The sequence below is a fragment of the Pseudophryne corroboree genome, chromosome 9 (assembly GCF_028390025.1).
Source record: "Pseudophryne corroboree isolate aPseCor3 chromosome 9, aPseCor3.hap2, whole genome shotgun sequence".
Classification (NCBI taxonomy): domain Eukaryota; kingdom Metazoa; phylum Chordata; class Amphibia; order Anura; family Myobatrachidae; genus Pseudophryne; species Pseudophryne corroboree.
In genome coordinates, this window is record NC_086452.1 from 247287470 (window position 1) to 247302720 (window position 15251).

The following is a 15251-nucleotide window of genomic DNA, read 5'->3' on the forward strand; positions in this document are numbered from 1 at the left end:
AGTCTTTAAGTCTTGATGAGTCTGTACCATAACCATGCCCGTGTCTGTGGTATGAAAAGTGCTAAGGATAGTCCAAAAGCAAAAGGCTTCCTGCTTATTAGAAGTTATATTATAAGAGGAGGATTAAACAGTTAGAGACTTGGGAACTGGGACAGAGTGGTACATGGAAATTTAGGAGGAGGACTGTAAGACTTTAATGAAAGATGTGTTTTGATTGAATGCACTGTTCAAACTGGTTAGGTAAAAAATCTGACATGGCAAAGGAGTGAATTCCAGAGGAAGGGGGAACAGCAGGAAAAATCTTGAAGGTTGATGTGAGAGTCAGGTGGTTAGGCAGCAATCAGTAGAAGATCAAGGAGATGGAATGCACAGAAATGAGCTTGGATATATAGAAGGGGGAGGTGTGATCAAGGATTTTAGATTTGAGAGTGAAAGTATAAACTGGATCCTGAGGGGTTACAGGGTGAAAGGCTAGTTCAATAGATGCTACAGAGGAGGCTGTTACAGCAGGACCGTAAATAGTTATGCGCAGAGTGTGCCACCGCACATAGTGCAGCAGGGTAGGGGATGCTGTTGGTGGAACTTGTCAATTATCTATTTTAATTACTTTCACTTGTAGCTTGCCCCCTTTTTGAAGCCCAGAATCTCCTGACCACTTCTGTTTCCTTCCCCCACCCCTTCCATCTTTCATACCTATACAACATTCATGAATTTAACTTGAGAGCTCTTTGTTATTCAGTCACACTGTCCTTTGTTACATTTCAAGATGCTGACATACACGGAATTCAAACCCTCTATCTGTGGTATTGCAGTCAGACATTCATTGAGCTACAGTACCTGCCCTTACATAGAAAGCTAGATAATTCTAACTAATTGTGCATACCTTGTACTTTGTGAAAAATGATCAGCATTGCAGCTGAGCATATCTATGTAGTGTGCAGCCACACATCCAATCCCCTGCAGTCACACACTACATAGATCTGCACAATTGCAATGCTGATTATTTTTTTACAAAGTGCAAATAGCTTCATATAATTAGAAATCTCATACTCATTATGCAGGGTCAAATAGCTCAATCAGTAGGGTGTTTGACTGGAATGCAAAAGATCATAGATTTGAATTCTGGGTATGGCAGTATATTGAAATATGTTATTTAATAAAGGGTATTGTAAGTGAATAACAAAAAAACTCTCAAGTTAAGTGCATGAATGTGTTATAAAAATTGTGTGTGTCTAGCTTCCTCTGGGAACAATTTTGTCATGCGCCTTCTGTCCCTGTTGGAAAAATGGGTAGGGGAGGGCAGGGGGAGAGGGCGCAGATTCTCTTTCTAGCACACGGCACCAAAAAGTCTAGTTACAGATCTGTGTCACAGTAGTTGAGACAGCACATGATGAGTGCATGAATAAGAGACTTGGTGACATTAGGGTTGAGAAACAACATGATCCTGGAGATGTTGCAGACTGGAAAATGAACATCAGGCTTAAAGCAAGTGCTAATTTAATAGTGTCTTCTATTATCACTGCAATTGTACAGCTAGATACATCATATGTTTACATAATGTCACCACCTTCATTAGCAAAACTGCCATATTGATATCATAACTAATTACAAAAATACAAATACAGGTGAAATGACAAAGCAGGGTTTAAAGTGTGTGGAAAGGGGCGGAACCAAGTTCCATCACCTATAAAGGTAGGTGGAACTAGTTTGACCTCCTTCATGCCCCTGCACAGAAATTACAGCAGAAATGCTTACCCTACCACCCACATCAATAGATAATGCAATCTTTCCCTCAGGTCCTGGAGGCTCCATGGTCTTCCACATGCGGCCTCTCCCTGCTGGTACTCACGCACACTGTGTCTGCTGGATGTCATTCATCAGCTTATCAAGTCCCAGCAGCTTCCTATTCTGGCACAGCATAGGTGATGTCATGCCATCACCGCCACTGAAGTGAAGAAGAGCCATGCAGAGGACAAGGTTCTATGCATGGTGAAGACAAGATAAGAGGGGGCTGGGGGGATGCAGTGGGTTGAGAAGCTGCTGGCGGGACACAAGGCATGGAGCTGCTGGAAGGACACAGATGGTTCAGCTGATGGAGTGACAGAGGCAGAGATGTGTATAAGGGTACCTCTGTGGGCCATAGCTGTATAAGGGACACTACTAGCGGGGGCATTATACATACAAGGAGCACTACTGTGGGCATTATATGTATAAGGGGCACTTGTACAGGCATTAAGTGTATAAGTGGCACTACTGTGGGCATTATGTGTATAGACGTCACTACTACTGTGGGCATTATGTGTATAAATGGCACTTCTGTGGGCATTATGTGTATAAGCGGTACTGCTGTGGGCATTATGTGTATAAGTGGCACTACTGTGGGCATTATGTGTAAGGGACATTATTATTGTGGGCATTATGTGTATAAGTGGCACTACTACTGTGGGATTTAATTGTATAAGTGGCACTACTGTGGGCATTACGTGTATAGACGTCACTACTACTGTGGGCATTATGTGTATAGGGCACTACTACTGTGGGCATTATGTGTATAAAAGGCACTTCTGTGGACATTATGTGTATAAGCAATACTACTGTGGGCATTATGTGTATTAGTTGCACTACTGTGGGCATTATGTGTAAAGGACACTACTGTTGTGGGCATTATGTGTATAAGTGGTACTACTACTGTGGGCATTATGTGTAAGGAGCACTACTACTGTGGAAATTGTGTATAAGGGGCACTACTGTGTGGCATAATGTGTATAAGGGGTACCACTGTGTAGTGTAATGTGAATAAGGGTCACTATTGAGTGTTATAATGCAAATAAGGGGCAATACTATGTGGTATAATATGAATCAGGGGCACTATGTGTGGTATAATGTCAATAAGATTGTGTGATGTCATTTGAATTGGGGATACTATTGAGTGACCATGCCTCTTTCTTGTGAGACCACTGTTTCTTTTTAAAGCATGGGAATTAGGTCACAAATTAAAAGTTTGCATGGGGGTACCAAAAACTGTAACACTGGCCCGAGTGATGGGAGAAACGAGTTCCATCACTTCTCCAGGGCAACTTTAAGCCCTGGACAAATGTATTGCCTTTGGGCACCACGTCACCAAGAATGTCTGCATAGTTAATTTCCAACCTTATGACAGCTGAAATAAACATAGTATCTCTTTTTGCTGTCATCTGGGAACAATAATCAAAAAGAAAACTAGACCATCTTTAAGAAACATATTTATAACACTGAATTTGAAATTACACATCACATTCTAACTCTAAGCATAAATACACATGTTAAACTCAGACTTCAAGATGCTGACTAACGTAAACAAAACTTGCTATATTCCACCAGAAATTCCACAAAGTATTAAATATGACAGTGATGGGTGATGTGAATGTTTTAATATAAAGTAGATCTCTCATAAAATATTTGCATTTTGTGGCATAACTTTATAGTGTTTAAAATTATGCATACAGTATGTTATCCAGTTTATTTTTGTTCCACAATATGTGCCAATTTTGCAACACTTGAGGTAATGGACGATACTGCTTTCTTGATTAAGAGCACCTAAAACAGATGTAAAATAAGTATGTCTGCAATGCTTTCATGAACAAAAAATGTGCTCATTAGTGGATGTAAATGATAGCATTAACATAATTCAAGGCTTTACAAGTAAACACATACAGTACAGTAGGTGTTAAGGTGCATACAAACTGTGCGTTTTTGTCCAGCGTGAATGCACAGCGATGATCATGGACTTCACTGGCAGGAAAATAGCTCAGTGCATACACACTTAGCTATTTTCCCTGTGCCAGTGATGTTCACAGGGGGGATGGGGGGGGGGGGGGGTGAAGCTCTTTCCACAGTCTGTGGAAAGTGCTTCACTCGGCTGTTCAAACATCCTGACGGACAGCGGTCACTTGATTTAATATGTTTATATGGTTTTATATGTTTTTTCTTTTCAAGTAGGCATTTAATTTAGTTTGTTGATTTAGCTACTTACTAAATGTATAAATGTGTGAGCCTTTGTAGTTACCTGGGAAACTGAGTACACAGCCAGTAGCTTCCTGTAATGTCAAGTAAAACACACAAATGAGTGCGCTTTCAGTAACTGCTGGTATAGGGGTTGTTTATTCCCCTATAGGTATATAGATATAAAGAAAAAACAATATACACCAGCGCTGGCTGTATTTAAGAAAAATTCACATTGAATTATTCACAGGATGGTAGGTATTAAAAAATAAATGTAAATTTAATACATATGAGCAATAAAAACAAGTATTGTCACAGTGCTAATTAGCAAGGAATAAGTGTTAAAAAGATGACACATTTATATGACTCCTAATAAAGCAATATCATACCCTGGCTAGGACATTCTCTGGATTCTTTTCGTATGAAGTTATCAGAGGTATTTGTGATGCAACCGATGGAGTCCTTATTGGTGTCCTCAATTTGTTCCAGCAATGGCCCTCATTCCGAGTTGATTGCTAGCTGCTTTTGGTCCCAGCGCGGCGATTAGGTGAAAAAGCGTCATTTCTGCGCATGCGTACGGGCCGCAGTACGCATGCACAAAGTACTTTCACACAAAGCTATGCAGTTTTACACAAGGTCGAGCAACACTTTTTTGTCGCTCTATTGATCGGTGAGTGATTGACAGGAAGTGGGTGTTTCTGGGTGGTAACTGGCCATTTTCAGGGAGTGTGCTAAAAAACGCAGGCGTGACAGGTAAGAATGCAGGAGTGGCTGGGGAAACGGGGAGTGGCTGGCCGAACGCAGGGCGTGTTTGTGACATCAAAGCAGGAACTAAACTGAGTGAAGTGATCGCTAGCTAGGAGTAAGTTTCGAGCTGCTCAGAAACTGCATGAAAATATTTTATAGCAGAACTGCTAACCTTTCGGTCGCACTTCTGCTAAGCTAAGATACACTCCCAGAGGGCGGCGGCCTAGTGTTTGCACTGGTGCTAAAAGCAGCTAGTGAGCGATCAACTAGGAATGAGGGCCAATGTGCAGTAGCTTGGTATAGGGGATGGCTCCGGTTCCTCTGGATGATCTTATTAGTACAAAGAATGATGCAGTCCAATAGTATACCAGAGTAGACAATAATAGGAGTCCAGATAGTGGTGTCTGTATCCTCTATAGGCTCAATGAGTTTTGCTGGTGCAGGCAACCCAGCTTCTTCAGGAGCATGTGTTGGGATGTAGCCCTGGGTCTGTATTTATACCCCACTATAATGGAATGAGCTATTGCACCTGTGACTTCTAGTAGTCAATCAACCTAACCATCCTTAGAATCAACATCATATTAAAACAATAACAAATTTAATCGGTCCCATACATAGAAGTACCTGATGGATTTTAAAAAATAATAATAATAATATGAAATCAGCAAGTAAAGCAAATTTCATATTCATCTATGTGTTTATTTCCTTCTGTTCCGGTCAAGTGATCAGAGCTGATTGGGTTATACTGTTCCCTGTTGGGTGGAAGAGTGTCATCAGAGAGGGATGACATCAATTTGCAAAAGGGCGAAGGGTGTGTCCTAGCAATAAGGCATTATAAGCTAGATATTCCTTCTATTGGTGCCGGTCACGTGACTCGGCCCAAACTGAGATGCGGAATGTATCTTAGCAACAAGATGGATGTGTATTACATAAATTCTATATTGATGGATTTTCTCCATTGTCACATGTTTCAGTTACCACAGTAACGGTGAGACCAGTAAAGATAGGTCATTTGACCTGATAAAATATCGTAAGAGGATGATTCCTCAGTCGCATGTATTGCATCTATATATCTGGTGCCGGTGACATGGCTCGGCTACAGAAAAGGTGGAGGTTATATCCTAGCAACAGGTTCATTATTCTTTCTATTAGTGCTGGTCACGTGACTCGGCTACTGGAAGGGTGGGAAATGTATCTTAGCAAAGGAATGAATGAGGATTGGATGGACGTTCCATTGGGGACGTCCTCTAGTGTCACTTGTCTCACATAATTTTATGTATCCGTTGCTATAGTAACCACAACACAGAAATGGATGTCACGATCCGGGTATCAGGACGCCATTTCTTACCCATCAGATGCCTCCTAAGGCTGGCTCAGCGCTCCAGGACCGGATCCCATCTGTTATCCTGATGTGTACATTCCTGTATCCTCTCCTGTCACTCTGGGACGCTGTCACAGTAAACGCCATATTACACCTGGCATGGCGTCTCCCGCGGCCTCCGCCGCCGTCCCTGAACTTCTGCATGCAGAGTGTCTGAGTGGCGATTACGTCAGCCGCGGCCTCCGCTGTGTCCGCGTGGTTGGATGTGCATCTGTCAGCCTGGCGCCTCCTGTCTCCGGTGGCCGGCGCCGCCATTACTGTTTTCATTACCACATGGATTACAAACCAAACTTCCCTCCAAGTGTCTGCATGGGCGCAGCCATCTTGGATTCTGTCAGCTGATCATTTCCACCAATCTGTTCTCAGTATTGATAATCTGCATAATTGCCTAGCCAATCCCTTCCTTGCTGCAGGTATAAATACACTGTGCCTGAGCAAGGAAGGCGTCAGTGCTTTGGTTGTCAAACCTAGTTCCTGTTTGTCTCTCTCCTGTGATTGTCTTCCAGGTTCCAGCTCCTGTCTCAAGACTTCCACCATAGAGACCCGCACCAGCATTCCACCTGCGGTGTAGCCTGACTCTCCAATCCATTGTGGATTCATCTGTTTCCAGCTACAACATTACCTGCTTCCAGCTCAGCTTCCAGCAGAGTACAGCTTCCCTTAAAGGGCCGGTGTCCTTTCTACACTTTACCACTCTCCACCGGTATTATTATTTCTCCGCTCTCAAGTTCTACATTTCAGTTCATATTTCATCGCTCCCAAGTTCATTTATTATTTAACTGGTTCCAGCCAGTATCCACTCCGTGCTAACAACAGTCTGGTTCCAGCCAGTATCCACAGCAGCTGTTTTATCTTCAGCAACCCAGCTTTTCCTGGAACACCAGCTGGCACAATCCTGGGTTATCGCCATTGCTACAGTCGGGCCTGGTAAGGACTTTCCATCTAGAAGATCATAAGAACTATCTCACACTACCAGTGCCCTGTGGCTCCTGCCATCCTGTAGTACCCAGGAACTGTATTTATTCTTTGCTGACTTTTACGTTTTCTTTTACTGCTGCTGTGTTGCGGAGTTGTCATAATAAACATCATTAACTTTTATCCAAGTTGTCGTGGTCACGCCTTCGGGCAGTTATTATTCATGTTACTTACATGTCCAGGGGTCTGATACAACCTCCCAGGTTCCGGTACATCTCAGCCCCTACAACTGAGGCTGCCTCCCGTCAGCTCAGGCCCTCAGTTGTGACAGTAAGCACTGACCTAATGAATCCAGCCGGAGACCAGGATCAAGCGGCCAGGCCGATGCAAGAACTGGCAGCCCGACTAGAACATCAGGAGGCTGCACAGGGCCACATCATCCGCTGTCTCCAGGATCTCTCTACTCGGCTGGATGGGATTCAGACAACTCTCCGTGGATCAGGCGCGTCTGGTGCGTCAACCACAGTGACTCCAGCTATAACCCCACCCACCTTACCCATTTCTGCTCCACGTCTTCATCTTCCAACGCCAGCAAAATTTGACGGATCTCCAAGATTCTGCAGGGGATTTCTCAACCAGTGTGAGATTCAGTTTGAGTTACAACCAGGCAATTTTCCAAGTGACCGTACAAAAATTGCCTACATTATTTCTCTTCTCAGTGGCTCAGCCCTTGATTGGGCATCACCGTTATGGGAGAGGTCCGACACCCTGCTATCTTCCTACACTGCCTTCGTGTCAACATTCAGGCGCATCTTCGACGAGCCAGGCCGGGTAACCTCAGCTTCATCCGAGATTCTCCGTTTATGCCAGGGGTCACGTACTGTAGGACAATATCTGATACAGTTCCAGATCCTGGCATCCGAACTGGCATGGAACGACGAGGCCCTGTATGCTGCATTCTGGCATGGCTTATCTGAGCGTATTAAAGATGAGTTAGCTACCAGAGACTTACCTTCTAAGTTAGATGAGCTAATCTCACTCTGCACGAAAGTTGATTTACGTTTCAGAGAGAGAGCAACTGAGCGTGGAAGATCATCTGCTCCAAAATCTTCTGCTCCTCCTCCTCGTCAACTGTCACCATCTAAAGATGAGCCCATGCAACTTGGCCGTTCCCGTTTAACTCCTGCTGAGCGCCGAAGACGTCTCTCCGAGTTTCTCTGTCTCTATTGTGCAGCTCCGTCTCACACCATTAATGCCTGTCCCAAACGTCCGGGAAACTCCAAATCCTAGCTCGCCAAGGAGAGGGCCGGCTAGGAGTAATGATCTTCTCTCCATCTCCTCAAGATTGTAATCTCCCAGTCTCGCTTCAAGTTGCTCAACGTTATCGGAACGTCATTGCCCTCCTTGATTCCGGAGCAGCTGGGAACTTTATTACCGAAGCCTATGTTAAACGGTGGTCCCTACCCACCGAGAGACTTCCTTCGTCCATTTCTTTAACTGCCGTGGATGGCAGCAAAATTTTTGATGCAGTTATTTCTTTAAGGACTCTACCAGTTCGTCTGAGAGTGGGAGTTCTTCATTCCGAACTTATTTCTTTTTTAGTGATTCCAAGAGCCACACATCCTGTGGTCCTGGGCCTTCCATGGCTCCGTCTTCACAATCCTACAATTGATTGGACGACTACGCAAATCCTGGCATGGGGTTCCTCCTGTGCTGAGACATGTTTGTTTAAAGTATTGCCTGTCTGTTCTTCCTCCCCCAGGTCGTCTGATGTTCCACCTCCTCCATATCAAGATTTCACGGATGTGTTCAGTAAAGCTTCTGCTGATATCCTTCCTCCTCATAGAGAATGGGACTGTCCGATTGATCTCGTTCCAGGGAAGGTTCCACCTCGAGGCCGAACTTATCCGTTGTCTCTGCCTGAGATGCATTCTATGGAGGAATATATTAAAGAGAACCTAGCAAAGGGGTTCATTCGACCTTCTTCTTCTCCAGCCGGCGCAGGCTTCTTTTTTGTAAAAAAGAAAGATGGTGGTCTGCGGCCGTGCATCGACTACAGAGGTTTGAACGACATTACCATCAAGAACCGTTATCCTTTACCCCTGATTACTGAGCTCTTTGACAGAGTTAGCGGAGCTACCATCTTTACAAAGCTGGACTTGCGAGGTGCATACAATCTCATCCGGATCCGTGAGGGTGACGAGTGGAAGACCGCCTTTAACACCCGTGACGGACATTATGAGTACCTCGTCATGCCCTTCGGATTGAGCAATGCTCCAGCTGTCTTCCAGCATTTTGTCAATGAGATCTTCAGAGACATTCTATACCGTCATGTCGTGGTCTATCTAGACAATATCCTCATTTTTGCCAACGATTTAGAGGAACATCGTTTTTGGGTTAAAGAGGTTCTGTCCCGTCTCCGTGTCAATCATCTCTATTGCAAATTAGAAAAATGCGTCTTTGAAGTCAAGTCCATTCCGTTTCTAGGGTACATTGTGTCCGGTTCCGGACTAGAGATGGATCCTGAGAAACTACAAGCAATCCAAAATTGGCCAGTACCCTTAACCCTCAAAGGGGTCCAGAGGTTCTTAGGGTTCGCCAACTATTACCGAAAGTTTATACGAGACTTTTCCACCATTGTGGCGCCTATTACTGCTTTCACTAAGAAGGGTGCTAACCCGTCCAAGTGGTCTGAAGAAGCCATGCAAGCATTTCATCTTTTAAAACAAAGGTTCATCTCTGCGCCTGTTCTGAAACAGCCTGACATCGACTCTCCTTTCATCTTAGAGGTGGATGCCTCCTCCGTTGGAGTAGGAGCGGTGTTATCTCAGAGGGCTAAAGATGGCCATTTACACCCTTGCAGTTTCTTCTCCCGGAAGTTCTCCCCAGCTGAGCGCAACTATGCCATTGGCGACCAGGAGTTGCTAGCCATCAAGCTCGCTCTAGAAGAGTGGAGGTATCTGTTGGAGGGAGCTTCTCATTCAATCACCATACTTACAGACCACAAGAACCTTTTATACCTGAAGGGCGCACAATGTCTCAACCCTCGTCAGGCCAGATGGGCACTTTTCTTTTCCAGGTTCGACTTTAAACTCCAGTTCTGTCCGGGCTCTCAGAATCGCAAGGCCGATGCCCTTTCCCGCTCATGGGAGCAAGAAAATGAGTCAGAGTCTTCAGACAAGCATCCTATTATAAATCCTTTGGCATTCTCCACGGTAGGGATGGACTCTACGCCCCCATCAGGGAAAAGTTTTGTGAAGCCGATGCTAAGGAAGAAGCTCATGCATTGGGCCCATGCTTCCCGTTTTGCCGGACATACAGGTATCCAAAAAACCCTGGAGTTTATCTCTAGGTCCTATTGGTGGCCAACTCTGAAAAAGGACGTCTTGCAGTTTATTGCATCTTGCCCAAAGTGTGCCCAACATAAAGTATCCCGCCAGTCACCTGCGGGGCAACTGGTTCCACTATCCGTTCCCCGTCGACCATGGACCCACTTGTCGATGGATTTCATTACAGACTTACCCATGTGCAACAAGTTCAATACCATCTGGGTGGTAGTTGACCGGTTCACCAAGATGGCACACTTCATTCCTCTCACCGGTCTTCCGTCAGCTTCCAAGTTGGCTCAAGTATTCATACAAGAGATCTTCCGACTCCACGGTCTTCCTGAAGAAATTATCTCAGATCGAGGAGTTCAATTCACAGCCAAATTCTGGCGAAGTTTATGTCAAGTCCTCCAAGTCAAGCTAAAGTTTTCCACGGCTTACCATCCTCAGACCAATGGTCAAACCGAGAGGGTGAATCAGGACTTGGAGGCCTTCCTCCGCATCTATGTGTCCTCCTCTCAAGATGACTGGGTTCAATTACTTCCCTGGGCCGAGTTCTGTCATAACAACCAGTATCATTCTTCATCTGCTTCAATACCTTTCTTCACTAACTTTGGATTCCACCCTAAAGTCCCTGAGTTCCAACCGCTTCCAGCAACTTCTGTTCCCGCAGTGGATATCACCTTGCATCAGTTTGCCAATATCTGGAAGAGCGTACGATCAGCTCTGCTCAAGGCATCGTTCAGGTACAAGAAGTTTGCGGATAAGAAGCGTCGAGCAGTTCCTGCTCTCAAGGTGGGTGATCGGGTATGGTTATCCACGAAGAATTTGAGGTTAAGAGTTCCCAGTATGAAGTTTGCACCTCGCTATATCGGTCCTTTCAAGATTGAACAAGTCATCAATCCTGTTGCTTACAGACTCCAGTTGCCTCCCTTCTTAAAAATACCCAGGACATTCCATGTTTCCCTGTTGAAACCGCTGATCTTGAATCGGTTTCATTCCTCACTTCCTCCAACTCCGAAAGTCCAAACTCAACGAGGCGTTGAGTATGAAGTGGCCAAGATCCTGGACTCACGTCACCGTTACGGTCAACTACAATATCTTATTGACTGGAAGGGTTATGGTCCTGAGGAACGTTCATGGACCAATGCTTCTGATGTCCATGCTCCTGCCTTGGTCCGGAGATTCCATTCCAAGTTTCCTCAAAAGCCAAAGAAGTGTCCTGGGGCCACTCCTAAAGGGGGGGGTGCTGTCACGATCCGGGTATCTGGACGCCATTTCTTACCCATCAGATGCCTCCTAAGGCTGGCTCAGCGCTCCAGGATAGGATCCCATCTGTTATCCTGATGTGTACATTCCTGTATCCTCTCCTGTCACTCTGGGACGCTGTCACAGTAAACGCCATATTACACCTGGCATGGCGTCTCCCGCGGCCTCCGCCGCCGTCCCTGAACTTCTGCATGCAGAGTGTCTGAGTGGCGATTACGTCAGCCGCGGCCTCCGCTGTGTCCGCGTGGTTGGATGTGCATCTGTCAGCCTGGCGCCTCCTGTCTCCGGTGGCCGGCGCCGCCATTACTGTTTTCATTACCACATGGATTACAAACCAAACTTCCCTCCAAGTGTCTGCATGGGCGCAGCCATCTTGGATTCTGTCAGCTGATCATTTCCACCAATCTGTTCTCAGTATTGATAATCTGCATAATTGCCTAGCCAATCCCTTCCTTGCTGCAGGTATAAATACACTGTGCCTGAGCAAGGAAGGCGTCAGTGCTTTGGTTGTCAAACCTAGTTCCTGTTTGTCTCTCTCCTGTGATTGTCTTCCAGGTTCCAGCTCCTGTCTCAAGACTTCCACCATAGAGACCCGCACCAGCATTCCACCTGCGGTGTAGCCTGACTCTCCAATCCATTGTGGATTCATCTGTTTCCAGCTACAACATTACCTGCTTCCAGCTCAGCTTCCAGCAGAGTACAGCTTCCCTTAAAGGGCCGGTGTCCTTTCTACACTTTACCACTCTCCACCGGTATTATTATTTCTCTGCTCTCAAGTTCTACATTTCAGTTCATATTTCATCGCTCCCAAGTTCATTTATTATTTAACTGGTTCCAGCCAGTATCCACTCCGTGCTAACAACAGTCTGGTTCCAGCCAGTATCCACAGCAGCTGTTTTATCTTCAGCAACCCAGCTTTTCCTGGAACACCAGCTGGCACAATCCTGGGTTATCTCCATTGCTACAGTCGGGCCTGGTAAGGACTTTCCATCTAGAAGATCATAAGAACTATCTCACACTACCAGTGCCCTGTGGCTCCTGCCATCCTGTAGTACCCAGGAACTGTATTTATTCTTTGCTGACTTTTACGTTTTCTTTTACTGCTGCTGTGTTGCGGAGTTGTCATAATAAACATCATTAACTTTTATCCAAGTTGTCGTGGTCACGCCTTCGGGCAGTTATTATTCATGTTACTTACATGTCCAGGGGTCTGATACAACCTCCCAGGTTCCGGTACATCTCAGCCCCTACAACTGAGGCTGCCTCCCGTCAGCTCAGGCCCTCAGTTGTGACAATGGAATATTGATCCAAGAAAGAGATGACATGACTATGGTTGACCAAGAATAAAAACCATCATATTAAATTAAAGATGATATTCTTATCTTATATAATTATTAATAAAAAACAGAAAACAACATAATTTTATAAGAATCAATCTGTTGGGGTCTTTGGTAGGAGGAATATAGATTTTGCTCTATATTTCTGCTTTAAACATATAAACAATAAGTTTCAAATATTGAACATACATGTATACAATAACATATTCATATATGTGTATAAATAAAAACAAATGTACATAAACAAATATTGTGCTAATGTGCGGTCTTCAGAACTACTCAAATATTAATATACAATCCATCAGCAGAACAGGAGGATAATGGTGTTTTATTCAAATATTACTAGTACATACTATACACTGTGAATAGGTCTTCACCCATGATAAACTCTTAGATTAAATTGACTGTACCATTCAGAGTATATAGTTCAATCTCACTCCACCTTATCCGGGGACAGTTCTTTCTCTTATTTTACGATATAATCATGAAGTGGTGCTGCATCAGTAATAGGGACCTATAATCTGAAGCTAGCACCTCAATTAATAATTGGTATCCATTTTTACTATTCATGTACTCCATGATAGGCAAAATGATTAAATAACAGAGTTGAGTTCAATTGTTTCATTTAAACCCTCAGGACGTAGGGAATTGCATTTAAGCATCCCGTAGACTTCTCTGTTGCATAATCTGTTGAATATGTTGCCGCCTCGAGTTGTTGGCGCAACAGATTCCAAGCACGCAGAGGAGAGACTGTTCGGATCATTCAAATGCTTTAAATGGAAATGTCTAGAAATACTGTGTGTAGTACAGTTCTTTAGTTTATTGCAGTGGAAATATGTTCCATGAAACGTACATGGGTGGGTCTCGTTGTGCTCCCTACATAACATAATCCGCAACCACATTTTAAAAGATAGATCACATACCATGAATCGCAATTCATGAAGGATTGAAGTACATATTCCTCATTATTATAAGGCAAGATAATAGATAGCATTTTTCTGGGCATATATGTGCACACTGTGCACCTAGTTTTACTGCATCTATAAAATCTACATGGACTCTTTACTAGTCAATCCCTTCCTTCTCTCTTTGCATTGTCTCTTATTGTTTTAAGATGACTCGGTGCTAGTATTGTTTTTAGTAATCTATTTTTCTTGTAAATCACTTGGATTATTTGGTAGAATTTTTCCTAGTATGTTATCTTGTTTAAGCGCTTTATAGTTGCAAATAATAATGGTTTTAATTTCTCTTGAGCATCTATTATATTTACTAATAAATGTGAATTGTCTATCTTCTGTATCCTTTTTGAGTTCTTTTATAGCTTTTGACTTATTATTCTTAGTTAAAAGATCTTGTCTCTCCATATTGGAGACTCCCTGTAAAGCTTCTTGTAAAATGTCCTCAGGATAACCTCTCTGTCTAACAGACTCTAAAATATCATTACTTGTGAATAGAATGTATCAAATTCAGTACAGTTATGCCTGAGATGCATCAGTTGACCATTAGGTATATTACGTTTCCAGGGGGCGTACTGCGCACTTTTGAAATGTAGATACGTATTCGTATTAACTGGTTTTGCATAATTGGATGTAATAATTTGCTCATCTTGAATTTTGAGGGTTACATCCAAGAAGTCAACCTGTTTCCTACTATATGTAGAAGTGAAGGTTAAATGATATTGATTGGAATTAAGTTAAGTGAGAAAGGAAGTGGCAAATTGAGAATACCCATCCCAAATGATAAAAAGGTCATCAATGTACCAGCCATAGAAGACCATGTTTGCAACCCAGGTGCCTCCAAAAACATGGAGATCCTCAAAGTCTCATCATGTATAGGTTGGCATAGCTGGGTGTACACCTGGTCCCCAGGGCCATCCTCATTACCTGTAAATAATGAGTGTCTGAAAACAAAAAATAATTGTGAAAAAGAATGAAAAATATGCAATCTATAATGAAAGTTCTATGGTCCACACTGAGGTCACCATCTGAGGACAAATGTTTGAAAACAGAATTAATCCCAGTGCTATGGGGAATATGGGTATACAATGCTTAAACATCTAATGTTAAGAATGCATAAGTTGGTTTCCAGTGAATGGTTTGTATTTTATTTAAGAAGTCCATTGTGTCTCTCAGATGGGACCTCAGCGTGGATACCCGGGGTTGCAGAAAGGAATCAATATAGAAGGAGAGATTGGAGGTAAGGGAGTTGATACCAGAAATAAGAGGTTGGCCCGGGGGTGTAGTGAGGGATTTGTGAATTTTGGGAAGAAAATAAAAAGTGGTTGTGACAGGAAAT